Source organism: Carettochelys insculpta, chromosome 9, assembly GCF_033958435.1.
Source record: "Carettochelys insculpta isolate YL-2023 chromosome 9, ASM3395843v1, whole genome shotgun sequence".
Classification (NCBI taxonomy): Eukaryota; Metazoa; Chordata; order Testudines; family Carettochelyidae; genus Carettochelys; species Carettochelys insculpta.
In genome coordinates, this window is record NC_134145.1 from 42,343,529 (window position 1) to 42,369,676 (window position 26,148).

Genomic DNA, 26,148 nt, shown 5'->3' on the forward strand with positions numbered 1-26,148 from the left:
AGAACCCCAGGGTTCCATGGACCACCATTTGGGAAACACTGAGGTACCTAAAAATCAGCCAGATGCTAGGGTGGCCAGCCACACGCTCTTTTCCTTGAAGTGGGGTGGCACAGGAGACAAACGGTGGCACTTCACCTCCCAAGGATTTGTGTAACAAGGGAAATATTCAAGTGGCTGGATCTGCTGGCCAACGAGATGCTTTAAGACACCAACATCCAAAAAGAAGACAGAGTATTGGAGAACAAGGGCCCACAAGTTCATTTCATACTTGCTTGTTTTAAAATCTCATGATACAGTGATTCCTTTTAGCATTTGCATATATCCAGCCACATGCTAGACACCTAATCATTAGAATAAAATGTAAGTATATCTGGACTGCAGAGTTAACTCAGGCTCTTACCTGCATATTTCCCCAACTCCCAACCCCCATCCACACACACAACCCTATGATATAAATTTGGTGGTGCTTTAATGCCAAAATACCTGACCTGTGGGGACAGGCAGATAACACTTGAGTGCTGTTAGATCTCCAATATCTTCCACAATGTGTATCCAGAAGGACAAACAATTCACTGGGAAAGGGACCATTAGAGTGTCTCAGGTTTCTGCAGCACAGAGAACCATGAGATATGCCCCCAAGAAATCCTACTGAGACATTCAGGTGACTCCAGTACCAGGGATGACAGTAATTTGGGTATGGCTTAGCAGCATGGCTGCTCTTACCCAGGCTAGGCTAGTCTAACCCAGCAATTCTCAACCTCATGTGCCAATCATCCAAGGTAATTGTGCATTGAATGCAAACCCTAAGGTTGTTTGTGTTGGGTTTTAACTGCAAAGCACAATCACAACCATGTTCCATGTGTAGTGCTGACAACAAAACAAAATCTGAAGTCTTAGAACAGACACTTTCTTCCAGCTACCATCTTCCCATCTGCTTAACACAGGCTCTACTAAATTTATCTTGAACTGTATGGCAGGTTCAGAGTTCTGCATGTTTAAGCTAGATTTTCTTGGGTTTCACTAGCCTTAGCATTTATCCAATTTCCACAGCGAAGAGCTCACCAATATTATTTGCTGCCCTGATCATGCTTCTTGTTCTACTTACTACATTTGTGAATGATGGGGTTAAAAGTGTTAGAGGGATACAGAATCAATAAATACTCAAAATGTTTAAAATTATAAAAGCCAAACCTTATTTTCAGCAGAACTTCTTGGAAACTAAGAGAACGTTAACTGTAGTCTTGACCTTAGCATCTTGTGTCAAGAATAATACCACTAATGAAGAAGTTTAATAAAAGACAAGGAGTACAGGATAAACATTGATTTTATGCTTTCACTTTACATAAGGAGTTTTAAATGATTGTTTCACCACTTAAAGAATTCAGGGATATAGCCAGCAGCTGTCAAGTGACAGAAGCTAGAAGATTAGCCACAAGCTGGCTATTGCAAACTAATTTGTTGTTGTTGAGAAAAATTCAAAAACCATTACCACAAACACAATGAGATTTCAGGAAAGCAAGTGGTTCCTATGCTACCATTAAAAATCTGAACCAGTGACTGACAGTTGTGAGATATGTCTTCTTCTTGCTGTTTGTTGATGAGGAACCAAACTTTGAAGCAGCTATAAACCACTTACTCACATCTCTTAACTGCTATTCAGATGTGAAGCTCCACTGGCTTCTGTGGAACAATGAGTGTGAATGAGTGTTCCCCAGTCTGAGTAAGAGATTCAGAATCTGGCATGTCACTTTGTTACCATCTACCACTTGCTCTTTACTTCTATAACTTAGCATATAGAGATCACCTAATACTGTTACTCAGTGTTATCTCACACACTGTGAAATACTGTGGGGGGGAGGTTTGTACATAGTTACATGTTAGAGAATGATGGTAACTGCTCACGACAGCATGCTATTTTAAAACACATTTTGGCAATAATCGTTATAAACACTAGTGTGTTGAATTCATCCTATTAGTCTGTTAACATTAAACTATCCCAAGTCTATTAAAAGTCTAATGCAAGATTCTCTCATCTGTGTCAAAAATGCTAATCCCTAGTTATGCATGGCTATAGCTGACCAGTGTTTCACAGTAGCAGAGAATTCTAAGTGGCACAGGCCCCTATGTGATGAGAGGCACAGATGTGATGAGACTAAAACTGGCCACGTTCAGCATTTTGTGATTGTCAGCAAAAGTGGGAAGCGGTAAGAGGGAATCTTTATCTCATGTAGCTGAAGAGCTGCAAACTCTCATTCTAGAGAGTCAAAACCTGCCCTTACATATGCCAGTTTTAATACAAACTGACAGCTGAAATCAGTGGAGTTACTCCAGCATCACACTGGTCCAAACGAGCACAAAGCCTTTTCCATGGTATTATAACATTTTTCCAAGAGGAGATTATATGAAAGTGAACACTGAAGCCTACACACTGTACCTAGCCTGCATGCCAATGCAGACAAAATACAGGGTTGAAATACACAGTGTTTGCCTATGAATCTATGCTTTACAAAACAACCTGATTGAACCCATGGTTTATATTAGGTTAAATACCACAGAAATCACATCAGGGTTAAAAATTACCTCAAACCTAAGATTTTCTATGCTATCAAGAGGAGGTGCCATACTTTTCCTGTAGTGCAAAAATGTAGAATAGAGTTGCAAACCTTCCAGTATTGTCCTAGAGTTTCCAAAAATTACACATTACTCTTTAAAGATTATGTCTTGTGATGAAAACTGAGGAATTTGTCCAACCAAAACTAGCAACCCTACACTAGAATGATAATAGCAATAAATCCTACAGCGATAGGAAAAATCCAATTGCCTTTATTAGATTTAATAACTAATGAGTATTGGAAAACAGAGACCTACAAATATAGTGTCACTAACTGATTTGTTGTAAGCTTTTATTTGTATTGATATTTAAAAATATATCGGCTGTAGTTTTATTAAATTTGGTCAGTTGTCATCTACTGAAGTGAAGTCTTACAGGCAACAGTAAGCCATAGTACTCTGACCTTTTCAAAATTTGAAAATTTTCCTTGCTGGGTCATTCATTCCCCCACTTCCCACCTCACGCCTGTAGCCTTAATAGCCTACGAACAAAAGAAAAACAGAATGGTCACCTATTCAACACAAATATGTTGTAAAGGTCAAAGTAGTAAAAAAGATTGGGGCTGTCCTCTGCAAATGACACAGGGCATAATGGTTATGTGGTATTACTCAACTGACACCGAACATAATGGAAATAGAAAATGGCAGAATTTAAATTGAATTTTCAAGATGATGATTTTAGGAAGTACCAATCTAAGTCCAAATTCAGAAAAATGCTTAAACATGTGCTTAACTGTCAGCAAGGGAGTAGCACAACAGAAGTTAATGGACTATGCATGTGCTTACAGTCAGGCATATGCCTAAGACTCTGATTCAGTAAGATAATTATCTTATTCAAATTCTTCTCATCCTCTGTTATTCCTATTGTTGGTGGCAACATATCTGATGTACAAGATAACAAAAGATCCTGATTTGCCTAACGTATTCACATAAAGAAAAGCAAATATAAAAAATAAATATGATCTTTATTTGCTTCAGAACTCCAAATTAGAAACAAAGCTATAATTCATCAGCAATCTCAAAATGACTAAAACAAGGCAAGAACCTGTAGGAACCTGTGAGAAATACTGCCAGGCCTAGCACAAATCAATCATTGCTCAGTTGTCTTTAATTCTAAAGAATATGCTGCTAACAACAAGAAATTTAGATAACAAAAATTGAATGGGACATCGGCTCATCTTCCACTGCAAAGATAGAAATATGAATAAAGTTACTTTTCTAAATTAAAAATACGGACAATGACAGGAGCAGGATCTGTCAAGTATGGACAAAACCACTCCACAGTTCTTTGAAAACATTGTAAAGCTATGACCAATATTAAGCTAAATCAAATGGATCTCAGAAAAATTTGTCTCTCTGGGCACATCTAGACCACATTTCTCTCTCAAAAGAGGAATACAAATGAGGGAAATCAAAATTGCAAATGAAGCACTGATTTACAGATCTTGTATTTCATGTACATAATCTCATCCAATCATTCTTTGGGAGAGAATGTTTCGAAAAAAGCAGTCTAGATGGGGTTCTTTTGACAAAAACTCCTTTTTCAACAGAACCCTTGCAATTTTTTGTCAAAAGAACACCATCTAGCTTGCTTTTTTTCCCCACAAACAAATCTCTCCCAAAAAAGCAATTGGATGAAATTACGTAAATGAAAAGTGAGATTTGTAAATCAGCACTTAATTTGCATTTTGATGCCCCTCATTTGCATTCCTCTTTCAAGAGAGGAATGTAGTCTAGATACACCCTCTGTGTTCTAGCTATTAGACACAACTTTCCTTTGCTTCACTAATGTTCATTTTTGTGGATAAACATTTAATGATACCTCTTCACCCTACAGGAAGGCTATTTAGGATTATTAGCTATTTTCATGTAGGCATACAACAAAGGTAACTTCAACTTTAAAAATTTGATCACAAGGAACTTTAAAAAAATCCCCCTCTCTCTCTCTCTCACAGTTCCCCAAACAAAATGGAAATAATCAATGGAAAAATCTTCAAAAAAATAAGTATGTAATCACTATAAATTTGTGCTGGGTTCTTAAAATCCTGTCCTCTCACTGAACTCATTCTGAGAGGGCATACATCAAATCTAAGAATAGTACCTACTGGGAGCTTTCAGGGTTGCTATTCATTCTTAAAAGAGCTAGCAGAAATACTTGTATCACAAGTGAAATCCACATATTTTGAGAGTTGACATCTCTAAATATCTCAGTCAATCCTTGGTACAAAAATTTAGCAAACCTTGGCTCAAGCTGAACAAATTGATAAATCTTTAGCCCCACTAACAGCCTTCTCTCAGTAGTTCCCTCCCACCTTAAGATATATCTATAGTTGTGGAAATATTCAGGGGCTTAAGAATAATCAAATACCAAAATTGGACTGACTCATGGCTTTGTTCATCTCAATTTATCTAAAGTAAGAAAAGTTCTTTTTCCAGATAAATTGTGTATATTAGTAGTACACAGTAGGTATTAGAAAACAGTAATGAATGTATGAGACTAACCCGAACCCCTAGAAGTTTCCCTGATGTCATGAATGTTTGCTGGAATCTGAATCTCTGGTGAACAGAATACTACATCCTGAATAAAAAAGGTCAATTATTTGTTCTATGTCACACAGATAACATCCATCTGGAAACTGAATGTATTGCACTCAGATGTATATAGTAAAAGAAATATGCTGTGGATTCACAACCCTGGGGAAAATGTATTATCAAAACTCAACTACAATTGCAAGTAACATGTTATTATAACACTCAGCAAAAGGACTGTCCTGATTTCTAGGTAAAATCAAAGAATGAAAAAACCTTTGTGCATCCTATACATTTTTATATGGGCTTAACGTGCATATACAAATTAGAGATATGAATTCTTGTTTATAGCGTTGCTCTTAACTTAGCTCTCATGCTCTACACCACTCATTTGAAAAATTTGGGGTGACCAGTCTAACCTGATCCATACTCTAAATTAAAAGGTCATATCATTTAAACAAATCAGAGTGTCTGATGCTCATATAGGATTATAAAAAGTAACTTCCCCAAACTGATTCCAATCAAATGAATATATACCTTATGTATGGATGCATATCACTAAACATGCTTGGGTTTTGGGTGTTTTTTTTTTAAATGATGAGTTTCGTACACAAAATTTAGCTTCACAATCTAGTTTGTTTGGCTTATTAGAACCCAACATGAACAAGAGTGTTCAGTGTCAAAAAACAAAAAAACAAAAAAAAAAAACCCAAAAAAACTAAGAACCAAGTGGTACCCACCCTATCCAGAATTTGGGTCCCAAGCCTCAATTTTGCGACTGCTTGTGCATGTGACAAAGGGAAGGGATTCTACAGCACAATGCCCTGTGTGCTTTGGCTGGAGACTTTTTATAGGTGCTATGCATCTACAGTTAATAAAAATAAATGCTCGTTTTCTGGCATATAAGAGCCTGTAATATTGCACATTTGTAGGACCACTACATTTATTGCCAGTCTGCACTAAAAATGTCTTCTGTATTACATAGCTCTTCACTTGGACTTCAAAACTGAAGGCTGAGACATAGCTACCAAGAGAGTTAGATATTCCATTCTCATTAGTTTTTGGTTAGTACTGAAAACCCCATTTAAAAACAGTTTAAGTAACATGAAAGAACTATGTAAAATTAACTTATTTGGGAACCTATTTCTCTATGCAATTTTCCCATTATGTTTGTGGGCTGTCTCAAAAAAGACCAAAAGTCACAGGACAAGAAATAACTTTACAGGCTCTTACAAACAAAGCTGCACTTTACCCCAGAAGTAATGAATTCCATTTTTAAAAAGCATGCTATGGTATTTAGGGATCTCTTTGCACATGGGGGTGAGTGCAGGATACCTGAAATAAAACTATGAATTACTTTAACTGGAATTTAGCAAAATCAGATAAATATTATGATAGTCAATAGCTTATTTCATTGTGTGAAGGAAGTAATCTGAGCACTCAGAAGTGAAGGACAAGCAGAGCTGTGAGGGCCCATCAAATACAATGTTTCCAGTTTGTTATTCATGAAAATAGGTACTGGACAGATTCTCTGCCCAGGAACAGTCTTGTAGACAAAAATGCACTTCCTTTGGGAACACATATAAAGAACTCATGGAGCCAAAAGAAAATTGTTTGACTATTCAAAGGAATGTCCACAACTACCTTTTTGTAGCATTAGAACAGTAGGCTATGTCTACACTTGTGGCAGGTCCAGGGTGGAGGACCCCTCAGAGGGAGCCTAAGCAACAGAAGAGCCTCATATTGGAGTACCAGGGAGTGGGCAGGCTATGCCTGCCCATGACTAAAAGGTCCCTCTCACAACAAGGGGGGGCCTACTAAAAACACCCAGTCCCAAATGAATTTGGGGGACAACAAAGGAGAAAAACAGGGGTGGGAGTGAGGGTCAAAGGTTTAAAATAAGGGAACCAGAAGGGGATACCAAGCAGAGGACCCCGGACAGCACCCACCACTCCTTGAAGGTGTCCAGGGAGTTGGTGGACGCTGCCCAGAGGAACTCTGCTCGGATTCGTGAATGGAGGGAGGAACGGAAATAGGCCCCACAGTCGCAGGTCGCCCTCTCTGCCAGCCTCCTGTCCCTGGTTTTGTAGATGGCCATTTTGGCCATGGCCAGGAGGAAGCTGATGAGGAGGTCCCGCTACTTTGTGGGGCCACAGATGGGGTGTGACAAAATAAGGAGGTGTGGGGAAAAGTGGAGCCAGAACCTCAAGAAGAGGTTCTGGAGGAGCCGGAAGAGGGGATGCAGCCTGGCACACTCAACGTAGATGTGCGCCAGGTTTTCCCTCATGCCACAAAAGGCGCAGGTATCTGGGATAGGGGTGCACCACGCCAGGTACACACCCGTGCTCACCACTCCATGGAGGATTCTCCAGCTGATGTCCCTGGTGGGCCGTGGAACCAAGCTGGAGTAAAGGCTGGCCCACCGGGGCCCCCTACCCTCCGACAGCAGTAAAAGGTCCCGCCATTTGTGGTCGGGGCGGGACATGAGGGTGGGGAAGTGGAGCGTGTGAAGCACGAGCAAGTACAGAAGATGTCTAGGCGCGGTTCAGAAGGGGACCGGCTGCAAGGTATGCAGCCGGCTGAGGTGGTGGGGGGGAGGGGGGTGGGGAGGATCGCGAAGCCGGGGGCCCATGGAGAAGTCCGGAGGGCCAAGAGTGAGAGGGGGCAGGGCGCACCCTCTTGCAGGACCCGACCGATGTAGATATGAGCACTGGGCGGCAGGGCGGCCTTCACCTCCTCAAGTACGCGCCGAGGGGAACGTAGCGTGGAGAGCCCCATGTGCTGGGCGAGCACCGGGGCCTCTATCCAGTCCCCCCGGGTTGTAGTCCAGGAGGTCTCCGACCCTGGTGATTCCACCTAGGACCAACCTCTGGCGCACCGCGGGAGACTCCACCGCCTGCACACAAAGGTGGGAGTTCTGTAACAGGGGCTCCGCGAGGAGGTCTTCCCCCACGGTGGCACCTAAGGACCTGGAGGCTGCGAGCAGCCACCAGGTGCGGAGGAGGTCCTGCTAGAAGGCTGGCAGCTCCAAGAGGCCTCACAGACAGTCTCTCCAGGATAAATAAAGGAGCTGCCGGTCATATAGGAGCCCTCGGTAATGGCGGAGGAAAGCGTGCACCAGCGTGCTCCATGCTGGACTATCTGCACTGTTGGTGTTGGTGTTGAGGAGTCCCTGCAGGGCCCGGAGGCGGAAGACATGGACCTGAGTGCGCATGCAAGTCAGGCCCTGTCCCCACTCCTCCAGGGGGAGGTGGAGCACCCCTGCAGGGACCCAGTGCAGTCCTGGTCAGAAAAACTCCAGGATTAACCTCTGCAGCTGGTCCAGGAACTTTGGGGATGGGACCAGGGTGCTGAGGCGGTGCCACAGCATGGACAGGACTAGTTGGTTCAGCAACAGTGCTCTCCCCTGTAGGGAGAGACACTGGAGCAGCCCGTCCACCTCCGCAACCGCTCAGCGACCCTGCCCTCTAAACCCTGCCAGTTTTCCAGCGGAGAGGGATGCGTGGCGGATAGAAAGACGCCCAGATAGGACAGCAGACCCGCGCTCCACCTGATGGCCTGAAGCACGGGTGGGAGGTGGCTCGGCTGCCATCCAGTCCTGACCACAAGTCCAGAGCTCTTGACCCAGTTGACCCAGGTGGAGGAGGCTGCCGAGTAGATAGCTTGGCAAGCCTCCAGATGTGCCAGGTCTCCTGGGTCCTGAACCATGAGGAGCACGTTGTCGGCATATGCCGACAGGACCAGCCGCAGCCCTGCCTCTGGAAGCACCAACCCCGTGAACCTTCGACAAATGAGACAGAGGAAGGGCTCGATGGCCAGGGCGTAGAGCTGTCCAGAGAGCGGGCAGCCTTGTCGTACTCCCCATCTGAAGCTGACCGGAGGGGTCAGGGTCCAGTTGAGCTTGACCATGCACTCCGAGGCAGCGTACAGCACCCAGAGAAACCCGACAAAGCAGGGTCCAAAGCTGAAGGCCTGCAGAGTGCCCAGGAGATACCCGTGATCTACCCTGTCAAACGCCTTCTCCTGGTCCAAGGACAGGAGGGCGAATGACAGACCATCCCTACACCCAAGGTCCAAGAGATCCTGGACCAGATCGAGGTTATTGAAGATGGTACGGCCCAGGATGGTGTAGGTCTGGTCGGGGTGGACCACGTCCTGCAGCACGGACCCCAAGTGATGGGAGATGGCTTTGGCAATAATCTTGTAGTCCATGCTGAGGAGTGAGATGGGACGCCAGTTCCCGAGATCACGGGGGTCCCCCTTCTTGGGTAGCAGGGTGAGGACAGCCTGCCTGCATGACAGGGGGAGTACCCTGCTTTGCAAGGCAAGGGATCGAAAGGAGGAGTAGGAAGAGGAGGGATGGGAACAGGGGAGGTGGAGATCAGTAGGGGAAGGGAAGGGTCGTGAGGGGGAGGGGGAGGGAAAGGAGGGAGTGGAGGAAGGAGAGGGTTTGGAGGGGGTAGGGTTGCGGGTTCCGGGGCGGGGATTGTCTGGGAGAAGGTATGGGGGTGGTGGCAAGCAGTGGGGCCAAAGTGGGAGCAGGGGCAGGGATATGGACCAAAGGGGTCTCAGGAGGGGGGGCTTCCTCGGGCAGTGGCGGGGGGGAGGGGGGTAAGGACGAGGTGCCGGCACTCTTGGCAGGAGGCGCCAGCAGGTTGGGGGGGTGGGTTTCAGGGTTTTCAGTTCCAGGGGCAAGGAGGGGGTACAGGGGAAACTCTGATTCCCCTGGGGCTTCCAGGGGCTGGGCGACCTCCACGGGGAGGTCGTCCCTAGTTAAGGGGGTGGGGGTCGCCCCTTGGGACATCTCAAGGCAGAGGGAGGTGGCAGTTGGGGGATCGCTGGTGGGGGGGAGGAGGGTGGGGGAAATGGTGGAGAGTCAATGGACAGCCCACAGGCCTCCAATAGTAGGCCATCTATGTCCAGGGCCACCAGGGTGAGGCCCAGGGCCTCGACCTCCTGCGAGAAGAGGGTGAGGCCAAGGCCCACCTCCTCTGGGCGCTCTGCAGCAGTGGTCTGGATAGCGGCCGGAGGGGTGTCGGAGGAGGGCACAGGCGCAGGAAAGGCCATCTCGGCCTCCTTGGGCTCTGGCTCCGGGGCAGAGAGGATGTTATCTTTCTCGGCCTCCGCCGCCGCAGCCTCCGTCGCCCCCGGCAGATGGTTGGTAGCTGGGGGTTCGGCAGATGGATCGGGGCTTGCAGCTCTCTTTAGTGCCTTGCGCGGCACCTCCACCCCGTCCTCCGATGGGGTGGGGTACCGGACGCACGCACTGCTTTTCTTCCGCTTTCCCCCCCACCAATACCCAGCCCTCCAAGGAGGTGGGCTGGGCGGTAGAGGAGGAGGGGCCAGGGGACTGGGCCGACGAGGAGGGAGGGAGGGAAGAGGGGGGTGGGGCGGCAAGGGAGAGGGGCGACCCGCCCTGGGGTGGACCCTCTTCTGGTCCTGCCACCGGCCCTGCCTCCCTCTCCTCCGCGGGCCTGGCTCTTGTGCCCACACGGGCGCCAGCGCCCGCTTCTTCTTGCCTGGCACCATGCTGCTGGGTGCCCTCTGACGCGCAAGCGGCGATGGATCCGTCCGGGTCGAGAGGAGGAGGGGTGGTCCCAGGGCCTGTCACAGTCGGGGCACCTCCAGTCTCGTGGCTGACGCCCCCTGGGTCAGAGGAGGTCCCAGGCTCCCCTTCGTGCCGGGCCAGGGGGCAATCCCTCCGGACATGCCCCACCGCCCGGCACACAAAGCACCAGGCCTACCCCAGCATGTAGAAGAGCCAGTACTGGGCCCCTTGATAGGGCACCAGTATAGTCCCCTCCTGGGCCACCCCACCCTGTGCTGCTGCCGGTGGCAGTTGGATATGGGCCTGCTGGCGGAAGGTGAGCACATGCCGTAGGGTGGGGTCTCAGGACCGTCAAAGGCCAGCCCAGGGCAGTGAGGAAGGGCATAAGGGCAGAGTTGGGGAGGAAGGGTGGGACAGATGAAAAGACCACTCACATGCCCAGGTCTTCGAGCGGCTCCAGGGGCACATGCACGCCCCCAACCACCAGGCTTCTCTCCACTGCCGCCTCCTGGGCGGCGGCCTCCGAAGCCAGGAAGAAAACGATCTTCCCGAACATCCGGGAGGCCGCCACCACAGCCACGGGCCCCACCACCCGTGCCAACGCCTGCACGTAAGTCTCCACATGGGGCGAGACAGCCACCAGGAGGCAGCGGACCCCATGCATCCTGGTAAGTGTGGGGAGGGGGCCGCGACCGTCGGGGATGGTAGTCCTGGCAGAGGCAGAAGGAGTAGGGTGCGGGGCAGTGACCGCGGCCTGAGCGTACGACCTGGGGGCCGAGAGGTCAGGGCCCCCAGGAGTGGTGGAGGGAGCAGGGGGGAGGGAAGAAAGGGGGGCTGCAGTGGGTATTTTTGCAGCCAGGTGAGAGTCCCCGCCATGGGAGGTTTGGCCTTCCAGGCGGGGCTCTTGTCCTTTCTTTTCCCCTGGCCCTTCCTGCCCTTTTGGCGGGGGGGTGGGTTTGGGGCTGGGTTGCCGGAGGATGCCGCAGCGGAGGCAGTAGGAGCCCCGGAGCCTGTGCCTGCGCCCTCAGCCGACATGGCGGTAGAGTTCTGGGTGGCCCTGGAAGGGTGGGCCGCCGTTTCAGGGATAGGAGGGGTGACAGTGGAGGGGAGGGGGGGTCACCAGATGACCCTCCGGTGGGCGTGGGGGTCATATTGGTGGGTTTAGAAAGGAAGGGGTTTGTTGGGGGTGGAGGCCTTTAAGAAAGAGCAGGGGAGGGGGAGGAGAATGGAAGGGGTGAGGCATTGCTGCCCCTCCCCCACTGGCTGGGCTGAGGACTCAGTCAGATGGGAGGAGGGCAGGGCAAGGGGAGTGAGGTCAGGGGAAGAAGAACGCAAAAATGGCCACTACTCCCAGCACAAGATGGTAAGATGGCTCCTGTTTCTGCACTGGGATGTGAGGGAGCCCAACTGTCACTTTAAGAAAGCCCCTTACCTTCTCCAGGTGGTGAGGATGGAGGAGCTGCTAGATGAAGGGTGGGCCCAAATGGGGGGCCAGCAGTCTCCTCCCCCAAAAGATAGAAAAAAGGGGGGGACCCCCCTGCTGAAGGGCAGGGGGAAAAAGTCCCCCACCCTCCACCCACTCAGCAGCTCCTGAGAGGACTAGCTGGAAGGGTGGAGGAATGTGGGGAGAAAGAAGCAGCTTACCTGCCCAAGGCAGGAGGGAAGCTGACCCCAGAACGGGGTGCAGGGGGACAGCCCTGCAGGGGGTCCAGGCAGCCAGGGGCTGTCTGGCTTCCTGCACCTCACCTTCCAACCGTGGGGAGCCAGGGGATCCCGCAGCAGCAGCAGCAGCAGCAGCAGCAGCAGCAGCAGCAGCCGCCCTGCAGGAGTCTCCCCGGGGGGCCTGTGGCGTCCTGCCTGGAGCACCCACAGCCAAGCAGAAGAGCCAGCAGGGCAATTAGAGGCAGCTGGGCAGTAGATGGCTCAGACTAATTAACGCCAGCTGTCCCCAGTGACTGGACTAATAAGAGGCCTTTAAAACCCTTCACAGGGGAAGGGCGGGGAGAGTGTGTGAGAGGTGAGCAGAGAGACACACGGAGACAGGAGGAGTGCGAGCGAGCGAGCGAGCGAGCGAGCACGCGCATGAACGAACGAACGAACGAGAACAGGTTTGAGAGGAGCAGAGGAGAACAGCAGGAACACCAGAGATCACAGAGGGAGAGTGGGAGCTTTTACAGATCAAGGGTGGGGACCCGTGATTGCTACAGCCTGGAGAAGGTACCAGGGGAATCGTCTGGGGAAGTGGCTCAGGGAGGACAGCTGTTGTGCCAAGGGCTAAGGGAGTCAGCTCCTTCCACTGGCAGTTGCACATGGTCCCGAGGCTGGAACCTGGCACGAGTGAGTGGGGGCTGGGTTCCCCCCCCAGAAAACCCCTTGCCCTGGTGAGGTCAACAGGGCCCTTACATGGTCCTGATGGACTGAACAGAGGACAGAGACCCAGGAATAGGACTGATTTTGTCACAACTACAGCAATCTTTCGAAAGCAGCTCCTCCGGAAGATCTCTTCTGAAAGAACTTCTTTTGAAAGAGTGTGTCCACACACAAAAAAGCAGATCAAAAGAGTGATCTGCTCTTTCAAAAGAGAGCATCCACACAGCCCCTGCTCTTTTCAAAGAGCAGGCCTGGGATCAAAAAAATTAAGCCCCATGAGGACTGCTCTTTCAAAAAAAATAAATAAATAAAGGCTTGCGGAGCATCTACCCAAGTTTTCTTTCAAAAGAAGCTTTCAAAAGGGGGAACTCTTCCTGAAATGGGAAAGGAAGAGCACTTTTGAAAGAAGTGCCACGTTCTTCTGATTTACTTTTGAAAGAACGCTTTTTGTGTGTAGACGCTCTGTGGGCTCTTTCGAAAGAACTTGTTAGTGTAGGCGCAGCCTGAATGGGCATTGTGAATACTAATCTGCATAGGTAGCGTGTGACAGGGGTTTCATCCCTGAGCTGGTGATGAGCCTGACAAACAGAGCAGGGGACCAGTGCCTTGTCTGATGCTGGTACCTGAACCACAGCTGCTCTCCAGCTGTCTTAATAGTTTCATCAAGATGATTACAGCAGTGACTAGCAAACCTCACGAGTAAGAGTTTTGGACACAAGAACAAGAGGAAAGTGCTCATGCCAGTTTGTTTCTCAAAATGTATTATGCTCAAAGTCTGCATCTACATGTAACAGATCTTCCAGAAGAACACCAGCTTCTTCCAGAAGATCTGGGGACCATCCACACATGCAAGGCGTTTTACTGGAAGGAATCCGGAAGACCACACCACTTCTTCTGTATCCCTATCTCTGGTTCCATAAAAGGAATAACTCCTTCTCCTGGCAGATTCTTCTGGAAAAAGGCAAGTGTGGACACTCATGGACAGCTTCTTCCAGAAGAAGCTGTCCATCATGATCGCTCCCTGCTGGAGCAAGGAGACAGTCAAGCAAGCCCCTGGGGGCTCTGTGGTGCCTGCTTCCAGCAGCAGTTGAAACTGCAAGGACCTAAAAACCCCAGAGTAGGAGGCAGGGGCTGTGAGGCCGGCAGCATGTGCGGAGCTGCAGCACCCTGCCTACGACCACCTCACACCCAAAGGCCAGCAGCAAGATGGCCAGCAGCCCCCCCTCACCACCACACACACTAGGGCGGCTCTGGGGAGTTGGACTATGGCAGCCTGGAGGGAGAGTGGCCCCAGAAGAAAGCCCCTTCCTGGACACAGCCAAAGCTGTGGGACACCCTCGCACACTGGCGTGAGGGAAACATCCCGAGGGACACATTGGGACACTGGTGAAATGCCACCACCTGCACCCACCTGGCCACAGCCTGGTCACCCATGGCCATCCTGCCCAGACCAGGTCCAGTGCAAGATTAAAGAACTGAACCAGGGATACATGTGGGCCAGGGACAGCAGCCATCACTCTGGGACCAGCCCAGCCAGGTGTCCTTATTGTAGGGCTCTGCAGAACATCCTGGTGGGTAATGCGACCTCACCATCTTGTGGATATGGCAGCCATGGACACCCCTGCCACACTGGAGGTGGAGGACAGAAGCTCTTCCAAGAGGCAAGGGAGGAGGACAAGCCCACCAGCAAGCCCCAGGGACACTTGAATGACTCCTCCCCAGTGAGGTTCCTTGGTGATATCCATAGCCTCAGAGCTGAGCAGCCAGGTGACATCGAGCCGGGCACCCCTGGACCTATACAAGGTCATCCTAGGTGAGTGGGTAGGATGGGGCATCCCCAGTGGGAACACATGCAGGTTTCCCTACCATGCCCCACAGATGCCCTGCACCAGAGTGCACCCTGGGGCCACAGGCAAGGGGCAGAGTACCCTGCATGCTGCCTCCCTCCTGGGAGCCCCTCTACATGCAGGTCCATGCAGGGGGGGGACAGAGTGTGCATAGCCACACCCAGTGTACCCGTGCCCAGAGCATGTAGCCCTCTGTGCCCAACCACACTCTTCTCATGCAGTGCCCCATTCCCAGGTGGGGCCCTTCACAGGTGACTGCATCCCCAAGATGAGGGACTTCCCAGGCCACTGTGCCAGGACCATGGACCAGTGCTACAAGGTCATCCCAGGTCAGGTCTAGGGGGAGGTGCCTGGGGGCACAGGGGACTGCCACACAGAGCTTGACTGGGGCCCTGATCCCCCACTTTCCTCCCCACTTGTCTTTCAGCAGCTCCATCCCAGGGACAGGAGAGGCACCGGAGGAGCCTGGTGCCCACCGGCAGCATCCAGGCTAGAGGTGTAGGCAGCCCCTCAGGTGGGACATGGCCCTTGTGCATGGCTATAGCCTGACAGGTGTGGAGGTTTTTGTCACCAGATCCTGCGGAGAAGGCAGCAGCATATGCAGCCACCCTCCACCACCAAAACAATGTGGTAGAGAGGTGCCTGGCCCTGAAGGGTGGAACACCTCCAGGGTGCCCCTCCAGGACTGGGCTTGTATATGGGGTGGGTATCGGGATCCCCAGTGGTGGGCCCCCTGGTCCCTGTGTCTGGACCACCCGCCCAGGTCCCTGGGGTTCCCCCCTCCCTGCTCCCCAGTCTGGGCTAGGCCCCAGCATGTGGCTTACATCCAGTACAACAGCCCTGTCTGTGGACTTGCCCAGCCCGAATTGGTGCCCCACAAAGCAGTAGCTATCCGGGGTAGCCAGCTTCCAGATAGTAATGGCTAGGTGCTTCTCTAGCGGGAGGGCTGGCCAGGGACAGATCTCACAGAACATGCCCGTCTGTATGCACAGGTTCTGCTGCCGCTGTTCATCATCCCACTGTGCCATGACCACCTTGTCCCACCAGTTGGTGCTGGCGGCGTGGGTCCAGATGTGGGGTACAGGTTGTCAGGGTCCTGGCATGGACAGGGGTGAGTCAAGACCCTCAGTGCTCATGCTGCGTTCATGCACAGGCTTAGAAGGGTGGCCAGAAGTCTCCCCAGCACCCTTGTCAGGGTGAGCCTGTGCTGCTGAAGGACCTCGGGGTCCATGGCCAGCACATGGGCTGTTGCAGGAGCAGTGAGATAGTGAACTATTCCGGGAGCAGCACAAGTGGCCTCAGCAGCTAGTGCAGAGAGAGGCTGTTGTGGAACAGCCTTTAACAGGCCATGTGGCCAGTGCCCCAGAAGTGCTCTCTGGTTTTGTGACCCCCCGCTTGAGGCATTTCCTGCCCTGTTCTTCTGGAAGCGCATCCACGCATGAGTGGACGCAATCTTCTAGAAGACTGGACAACTCTTTCGAGCTCTGCTTTGTGTGTACATGATCTTTTCCGGAAGATGATCTTCCTGAAGAGACTTTCCAGAAGATCCTCTTCCAGAAGATCTGACACATGTAGATGCAGCTAAAGTTTTGCAGGACACTTCTTTTACCCTCTGATACCTTTCCTCTCACCCATGTGGACATATATAGGCTTTCAGATGCTATTTACAATAGAGCTGAGGTGAGGGGTTGCACTGAAGCAACTTACAATGATGATCTCTGAGTAATCTCTTTTAAATATCTCGAGGCTTATATTTACATATTTCCCTTGTGCAGTGTCTTGAAATATTTGTTTACTCTATGAACACACTACGTGAGAATGAAATATTTTATATTTAAGCTGAATTGTTGTCAATTTTAAAATACTAGTCATCTAAAAGACTGACGTTTGGATATCACCCTGCAACAAATCTGATCTGTAGATCTCTGTTTGGTGAGTTTCAGATCCAGACCCAGACTTTGTGATTGGAATCCATTGCTATTTAATATTCAGAAAACATTGTTGCTTTGATTTGCACGTGTACACTACCATTATATTTATTTCATAATAGGCTGCATGAAGTCCTTAAAACAGACTTTGATTAAGAACCTCATGGCACTTCTTTATTATTATCCCTAGTATTTGCCACCCTGCCTTTGATCCTATTGTATGCCAGTAATCTCAAATCTTTAAATCCTTAGAGAATTCAATAGTTGAAAAAAAGATTCAGCTTAACAGAAATTCTAACACTCTTCTGCCATACAACTATATGCTTTCATGATTAGAGATGAAAGGAAAACCTGTATTTTTTAGGGAAAAAAAGAAATAAAAGATGATTATAAAAGATTGGAGTGTGACTCAATGATGAAAAGAAAATTATTCCATAACTGTGTTTCACAATAATGTTTGCAAAAGATAATTTAGAATAATTTCTCTGACAATAGTCTCATTTTACGGTGAAAATATTTTAAAGTAATTTTAAAACATATCAATTTTTGACTTTTCAGCAAGGTACAGATGCAAGAAGTATGAACTGCAATTTATAAAAACATGTTTGTTACTGTACTGACAGACATATGTGCTGAGTTCATATTGTGAAAAATGTAGCATCCTCTCTGCAGCATTCAAAACAGTTTTCATAAATATGAGCAAATTCACTACTTTTAGAAGTTTTTTCTTTATTGACAGACTGCTAAAGAAGTGCTAAGTTTCCAAATACTGTGGTCTGCTAGCAAGGCTTCAACCTAATCTGCAGGGACCAGTGTTCAATCTCCATGCACTTTCACTCTTTGGTTTCTCTTCTGAGACTGAAAACTTTGATGACAAAACTATATTGCTACAAAGAAGTCACTTTGGAATAAGAAGTCATTTAATTGTTCATGCAGCTGTTAAAAGGGACATAGGCCACAAGATTAAGGTATGAGTTAAAGGTTTATATTTTTGCCTATTTTAACAGGTAACCTACATTTAAACACAAAACAAACAGTTGCTTGGCATGCACGTATTTGAAGGGATAGAGCACAGGGAAATCAATGGCTGAAAAGGATACGGGACAGTTAAATGAAAGAAGGATCCAACCCTAAATAAGTGGGCTAAACTAGGTGAACATTTTACCTCTGATTTGCCATATACATAGACCAGTACTTATTCTTCTCTTATGCCCACGTCTATGGATACCACATCTATGGGTATGGGATGTCCAGGGAGGGGTAGCACCTCTGGTGTGGGGACTTGTCGTGTCTCTTCAGGGGCAGTTTGTGCACCTTTGGTTCCCACCTGGCACCCAGCTCTCACCTGTGGTTCCAAGAGGCTGTATCATGCAGCAGCCACACCCCAATAAACCACTTCAACAGGTGGGCTAAACCAGGTGAGGGTAGCCGACAGCTCTGAAACCTGCTGTGAGATAGGGAATTGCCTATCCCAGCATGCAAAGTCATCCCCAGTGAACTGCATGGATGAGATCAACAGCAAGATCCAACAACCAGGAAGGCAGTTCTGCAATGCTCTGTGGGGAGCGAAGGGTATGACAAGGCACCAAAGATGGCACGGCCACCCACTGCAGCCTGGGAAGTCCCAGCCGTGATGACTTTTTGTACCACTGGAACCAGGCTTCTGAGGTCGAGGGAGTGGAACTGCCCCTGTGCAAAGGCTTTTCCACTTTAAACATTCTCCCGCACAGGTTCTTTGCACATTCTCATCATTTCTGTCTACCTCAAAGTCCTGTGGCGATGGCGGAGGGGCAGAGCAACAGGTGAAGGTGATCACTGGGAGTCGTAGCTCCAAACCTGCACATAGGCAGCCTGTGGACTTTGGTTGCTCGACTCCAACTCTGGAACAACAGAGGAGTTTGGCAGCATCCCAGGTGCCTGAGCAGACCTTCTTAGGAACAGCACTGCTCATCCTCAAAATGAGGGAGGGGACTAGAAAAGGTGTCCCAAAAATTGCTTGTCCCAACCAAAATGGCCAGCACGTTGCAGCTGGCAGTTTTACCCTCACAGTGGTTGGAAAAAAAGTGAAAAGAAAGATGATATTTGCGGCATGGAATGTTCACACCCTCTTAGGCAGGGAGAAAGCTATGAGGCCTGAGAGAAGAACGGCCTTCATAGCAAGAGAAATGGCATGTTATAACATTGACATAGCTGCCCTGAGCGAGACCAGACTGGCAGAGGAAGGATCCATCTGTGAACAAAAAGGAGGTTACACCTTCTTCTGGAAAGGCAGGCCAGAAAATGAAGACAGAATCCACGGAATGGGACTCTCCATCAAGATGTCACTTCTGCACCAGCTTCCTGACATACCAGCTTGCATCAGTGAGTGTTTGATCAAGCTCCGCTTCCCCCTCAAAACCTCTCGCCATGTTACAGTCATCAGCACTTACACACCCACACTGACGAGCAGTGGTGAATCAAAGAGTTTCTATGAGGACCTTTAACAGCAACGAAGGGTCCTGTGGCACCTTATAGACTAACAGAAAAGTTTTGAGCATGAGCTTTCGTGAGCACAGACTCACTTCATCAGATGCTGGTCTTGGAAATCTGCAGGGCCAGGTATAAATAAGCCAGAGCAAGGGTGGGTATAACAAGGTTAGCTCAGTCAGCAAGGGTGAGGCTTACTACCAGCAGCCTATCTGGAGGTGTGAACACCAAGGGAGGGGAAGCTGCTTCTGTATTTAGCCAGCCATTCGCAGTTTTGTTTAAGCCTGAGCTGAGGGCGTTGAATTTGCAGATGAATTGTAGCTCAGAAATTTCTCTTTGGAGTCTGGTCCTGAAATTTCTTTGCTGTAGGATAGCTACTTTTAAGTCTGCTATGTGTGGCCTGGGAGACTGAAGTGCTCTCCTACAGGTTTTTGTATATTGCCATTTCTGATACCTGATTTGTGTGCATTTATTCTTTTACGTAGAGACTGTCCAGTTTGTCCGATGTATATAGCAGACGGGCATTGCTGGCATATGATGGCATAAATTATATTGGTAGATGTGCAGCTGAATGAACCCACGATGGTGTGGCTGATCTGGTTAGGTCCTGTAATGGTGTAAATATGTGGGCAGAGCTGGCAACGAGGTTTGTTGCATAGATGGGTCCCTGAGTTCGAGTGACTGTGGTGCGGTGTCTAGTTGCTGGTTAGGATTTGGTTCAGGTTGGCAGGTTGTCTGTGAGCAAGGACTGGTCTGCCTCCCAAGGCCTGTGAAAGTGGGGGATCATTGTCCAGGATGGGCTGTAAATCCCTGATGATGCGCTGTAGAGGTTTTAGCTGAGGACTGTAGATGATGGCTAGTGGTGTTCTGTTGGTTTCTCTCTTGGGCTTGTCCTGTAGTAAGAGGCTTCGTGGCACACATCTGGCTCTGATCTGTTTTTTCCACTTCCTCAGGTGGGTATTGTAGTTTCAAGAATGCTTGGTAGAGATCCTGTAGGTGTTTGTCTCTGTCAGAGTGGTTGGAGCAAATGCGGTTATATCTTGGTGCTTGGCTGTAGACAATGGATCGTGTGGTGTGTCTGGGATGGAAGCTGGAGGCATGAAGGTAGGCATAGTGGTCAGTGGGTTTATGGTACAGGTTGGTATTGATGTGGCCATCGTGTATTAGCACCGTGATGTCCAGGAAGTGGATCTCCTATGTGGACTGTTCCAGGCTGAGGTTGATGTTGGGGTGAAAGTTCTTGAAGTCCCGTTGGAATTCCTCCAGAGTCTCCTTCCCTTGGGTCCAGATGATGAAGATGTCATCAATGTACCATAAGTAGAGACAGGGTGTTAATGGATGAGAGCTAAGGAAGTGCTGTTCCAGGTCAGCCATGAAAATATTGGCATATTGAGGGGCCATGCGGGTACCCATAGCTGTGTTGCTGATTTGAAGGTATATATCGTCGCCAAATCTGAAATAGTTGTGTGTGAGGATAAAGTTACAGAGCTCAGCCATCAGATGTGCTGTAGCATCATCAGGTATACTGTTCCGGACAGCATTTATTCCATCTTTGTGTGGGATGTTGGTATAGAGAGCTTCTACATCCATGGTGGCTAGGATAGTGTTTTCTGGTAGGTCATCAATGTATTGCAGTTTTTTCAGGAAGTCAGTGGTGTCTCGGAGATAGCTGGGAGTGCTGGTGGCATAAGGTCTGAGGACAGAGTCCACATAACCAGACAGTCCTTCAGTGAGAGTGCCAATGCCTGAGATGATGGGGCATCCAGGATTTCCAGGTTTGTGGATCTTGGGTAGTAGGTAGAATAGCCCTGGACAGGGCTCTAGAGACGTGTTGGTATAAATCTGTTCTTGTGCTTGTGTAGGGAGTGTCCTGAGCAGATGGCATAGTTTCTTAGTGTATTCCTCGGTGGGATCTGAGGAAAGTAGCCTGTAAAATTTGGTATTGGAGAGTTGTCTGGAAGCCTCCTTCTCATAGTCAGACCTGTTCATGATGACAGTAGCTCCTCCTTTATCTGCCTCTTTGATTATAATGTCAGGGCTGTTTCTGAGGCTGTGGATGTCATTGTGTTCCGCACGACTGAGGTTGTGAGGCAAACGATGCTGTCTCTCCACAATTTCTGCCTGTGCGCGTCGGTGGAAGCATTCTATATATAGGTCCAGACAGTTATTTCTACCCTCAGGAGGAGTCCACGTGGCGTTACCCCTCCAATACTTGACCATCTTGTGAAAGCAACTCCGCCTAGTGACAAGCTTCCATTGAGTGAGTTCAATGCCAGGGTCAGCAAGGATTGTAGGACCTGGAAAGGGGTGCTGGGGCATCATGGTGTTGGTAACATGAATGCCAGTGGCTACCTTCTGCTGAGCTTGTGTGCAGAAACGGACCTGACAATTACCAACACTCTCTTCAGGCAAGCCAATAAATACAGGACCACATGGATACACCTGAGATCAAAACAGTGGCACCTGATTGACTGTGTCATCAGTCTCAGGTGGGACATTTGAGAAGTTAAGATCACCAGGGCCATGCAGGGATATGAGTGCTGGATTGATCATAGACTAGTCAGATCAGTCCTTATGCTGTACATCACACCACTGTACCGCAAGAAGCTCAGGGTTGTCAGACCCTCCTTCAATATCAGAAAGCTACAACATATGGGTCATCGTGAGAAATTTGCAGCCTGCCTGATGAAATGCTGACATCCCACGGACCTCTGACTGGAGACCTAACACAAAAGTGGGATCAGTTCAAAACCCTGGTGATGGAGTCAGCCAAGTCAACACTAGGACTGAAGAAGAGTGTTCACCAAGACTGGTTTGATGAAAATGACAAAGCCATCATGAAGATCTTAGACGAAAAACAGAATGCATTTCTGCTATGGCAAAATGATCAGTCCTCTATCTCCAAATGTGATCATTTCAAACACCTTCAGAGCCAGGCACAAACAGCACTTTGCAAAATGCAAGATGAGTGTTGGGAGAGTAAAGCTGATGAAGTCCAATAATATGCTGACACCAAGGAGTCTAAGATGTTCTTCAGTGCTATCAAAGCTATATATGGACCTTCAAAGCCAAGTACTACACCTCTTCTTAGGGAGAAGGACAGTATCAACAATAGGTGGAGAGGACACTTCAGCAACCTTTTCAACAGACCCTCCATTGTTGACCCTCATAAACCCACATTAAACAGTCTTGACCTGCCCCCTACAATGGATGAGGTCAAAAAGGCAATCAGGAAGACTAACTCTGGCAAAGTCCCTGGGATGGACGGTATCCCTGCTGAAATTTTCAAAGTGACAGGACCAGTGTCCCTTGGAGCCTTTCACAGCATCCTGATCAGCGTCTGGGAAGAAGAAGACATGCCCAAAAACTTTAAGGATGCCATAATCATCTCACTCTTCAAGAACAAGGGCAACAGACCTGACTGTGGAAATTACCAAGACATCTCCCTTCTCTGTAGTGCTGGGAAGATCTTGGCTTGAGTCATCCTCAACCATCTGATCACCAGCATCTCAGAGAAGAACCTACCAGAGGCACAGTGTGGTTTTCGCCCAGGCCGCAGCTCCATTCACATGATCTTTGTTGTTCTTCAGGTCCAGGAAAAGTGCATAGAGCAGAACTTGGATCTGTACACTGTCTTTATAGACCTGCCCAAGGCATTTGACACCATCAACAGAGAAGCCCTGTGGATTATCCTGTCAAAACTTAGCTGCCCGAGAAGATTTGTTAACCTCGTATGCCTGTTCCATGATGACATGTCTGGCTTTGTTCTTTCAAATGCCGAGCCCTCAGATCCATTTGAGATATCCAGTGGTGTGAAGCAAGGGTGCGTGCTGGCCCCAGAATTATTCAACCTCTTTTTCACATGCGTCCTCAGCCACACAGTTAGGGACCTGGACCATGGAGTCTAAATAAAACAGAGACTTGATGGGTTACTTTTCGACCTTCATTGTCTGAATGCTAAAACCAAGATTCTTGAGAGGCTCATCCTTGAAGCCCTTTTTGCTGATGACTGTACACTTCTGGCGCGCAAGGAATCCGATCTCCAGCTCATCGTCAACAAGTTTGCTGATGCCTCTCACCTCTTTGGTTTGCCCATCAGCCTAGGAAAGACCAAGGTGCTGTTTCAACCTGCTCCAGGATCTGCTGCTCTTCCTGCTTCAATCTTTATTGAAGGAACAGTTAAAAAGAGTAGAGGAGTTCAAGTACCTTGGCAGTGTGATAGCCAATGAAGGCTCAATTGATGAAGAAATCAATGTCAGAATCTGCCAGGCCAGCTGGGCCCTAGGACGTCAGAGTGCGAATGTTGAATCAGCACAATATCCGACAGTCCACTAGACTGCAAGTGTACAAGGCTGTAGTCCTGAGCAGTCTCCTGTATGTCTGCGAAACCTGGACTTTGTACAGAAAACATATAAAACTGCTGGAGCGCTTCCACACATGCAGCCTGAGGTCAATACTGCACATTCAATAGCAGGACAGAATTACAAACCTGGAAGTCCTGGACAGAGCAGGAACTATGAGCATCGAAGCCATAATTCTGAAAGCGCAGCTTCGCTAGACAGGGCACGTCATATGAATGGAGGAGTTGAGAATCCCTAATCAGCTCCTCTACGGTGAACTTTCCCAGGGCAAAAGGAATCAAGGTAGGCCTCACAAGAGATATAAAGACTGAGTGAAGGCCAACATTGCTCATTCTGGTTTAAAACAAGATCAGCTAGAGCAGCATGCAAAAGTCCAAACAGGCTGGCATGCTCTTGTATGACAACTTTGAAGAGCAGCGACACGTACGCCTCATCAATTCCCTTTGTGAGGAAGAAAGCAGCAGCAGCAGCCACACCAACAGAGCCAGGATATTTCCCTTGCCCCCACTGTGAACGCCCATGCTGTTCAAAGCTTGGACTCCTCAACCACATGCAAGACCACAACCAATGAGCCCGTGCAAGCTCAAGACACCATCGTCAGACACGACGGACTACCTACTAAACTAGGTGAGGTCATGTTCTGTGGTAGCTGACCAATTCCTTTTAATCAATGGCATGCAGCATAGCTTGCAAAAAAACTGTTGTGCTTTCCCCCAACTGACACACACACACACACACACACACACACACACACCTTTCCCTTATTCAGGCCCATCAATGCAAGGGGCAAAGAAGACAGCTGCCATAGGGCCTAGCAATTCAAAGGAGCCTGAGACTCCCAGCTGTCACTGCTACTTGCGGGTGGAGCCCTGGGCCCTTTAAATTGCCACTGGAGTGCTGGCCTACATGCTCTGTGTGCCTCTGAGAACAGAGGGCAGAGTTGGTGCATTTTGGGTGGTGAAGGTGGCTTAGTATTCTCAGCACCAGCCCATCCACAAGCATGGAGCCCTCACACTTTGCTCTGGGGCCTGCGGAGGCTGTTGGCTCCCCCACTCTTATTAATAAGATATAATAGAGTTTCATAAGGGAGGACTTGGTATTTTTGCTTCTTTTTCAGCAGGGATTTTGCCTACAGTGAAGCTCTGAACCAGCAGCGGCCAGTCGAGTTGCAGCTTTTCCTTAGCCACCTCAAACTCCCTTCACCCCCACACCCAGGGTAGGCAGAACTGCTATACGCCAGGCTTTGTATCTCACCTGCTTGAAACTGTAAGGGGCAAATGTTGTTCCCGTCTTTTGAAAAGGAAAGAAGGACAATCCAGGAAACTATAGATGGGTCAGCCTTAGGGAAAATAACAGAGGGGATCCTCAAGGAATCCATTTTGGAGCACTTGGAAGAGGGGAAAGTGATCAAGAGTAGTCAACGTGGATTCACCAAGGGCCAGCCCTGCCTGACCAATCTGATTACCTTCTCTGAGATAACAGGCTCTGTGGACGCGGGGAAGTCAATGGATGTGATGTACCTTGACTTCAGCAAAGCTTTTGATACGGTCTCCCACAACATTCTTGTCCATAAGTTAAGGAAGTATGGACTGGATCCATGGACTAAAAGATGGTTAGAAAGCTGGCTTGAGAGTCGGGCCAAACAGGTAGTGGTCAATGGCTCAATAGCTGGATGGTGGTTGGTTTCAAGTGGAGTGCTCCAAGGCTCAGTTCATGGGCTGGTGTTGTTCAACATCTTTATTAATTACCTGAATAAGGGACTGCATTGCATCCTCAGCAAGTTTGAAGATGACCCTAAGCTAGGGGGAGAGATAGATAGGACCCAGAGGGGCCTGGATAAATTGGAAGATTGAGCCAAAAGAAATCTGTTGCAGCTCAACAAGGAGAAGTGTAGAGTACTGCACTTGGAACAGAAGAATCCCAAGCATTGATATAGGCTGGGGACTGACTGGCTAAGCAGCAGTACAGTGGAAAGGGACCTAAGGGTTATGGCAGATGAAAGGCTGGATATGAGTAAACAGTGTGCCCTTGTAGTCAAGAAAGCTAACAGCATATTAGGATGCATTAGGAGGAACATTTCAAGCAGATCTACAGAAGTGGTTGTTCCCCTCTATTCAGCACTGGTGTGGCCACATCTGGAATATTGTGTCCAGTTTTGGGCCCTCCAGTATAAAAAGAATGTGGATGTGCTGGAGAGGGTTCAGCAAAGAGCAACAAAAATGATTAAGTGGCTGGAGCACACAACCTATGAGGAGAGGCAAAGGGATTTGGGCTTGTTTAATTTACAGGAGAGAAGACTGAGGGATGATTTAATAGCAGCCTTCAACTTCCTGAAGGGGTGGTCAAAGAGGATGGAGAGAAACTATTCTCAGTGGTGTCGGATAGCAGAACAAGGACCAACGGTCTGACATTACAGAAAGAAAAGGAGTAGGTTGGATATTAGGGAAAACTACCTCACCAGGAGTGTGGTGAAACAGTGGAATGAGTTG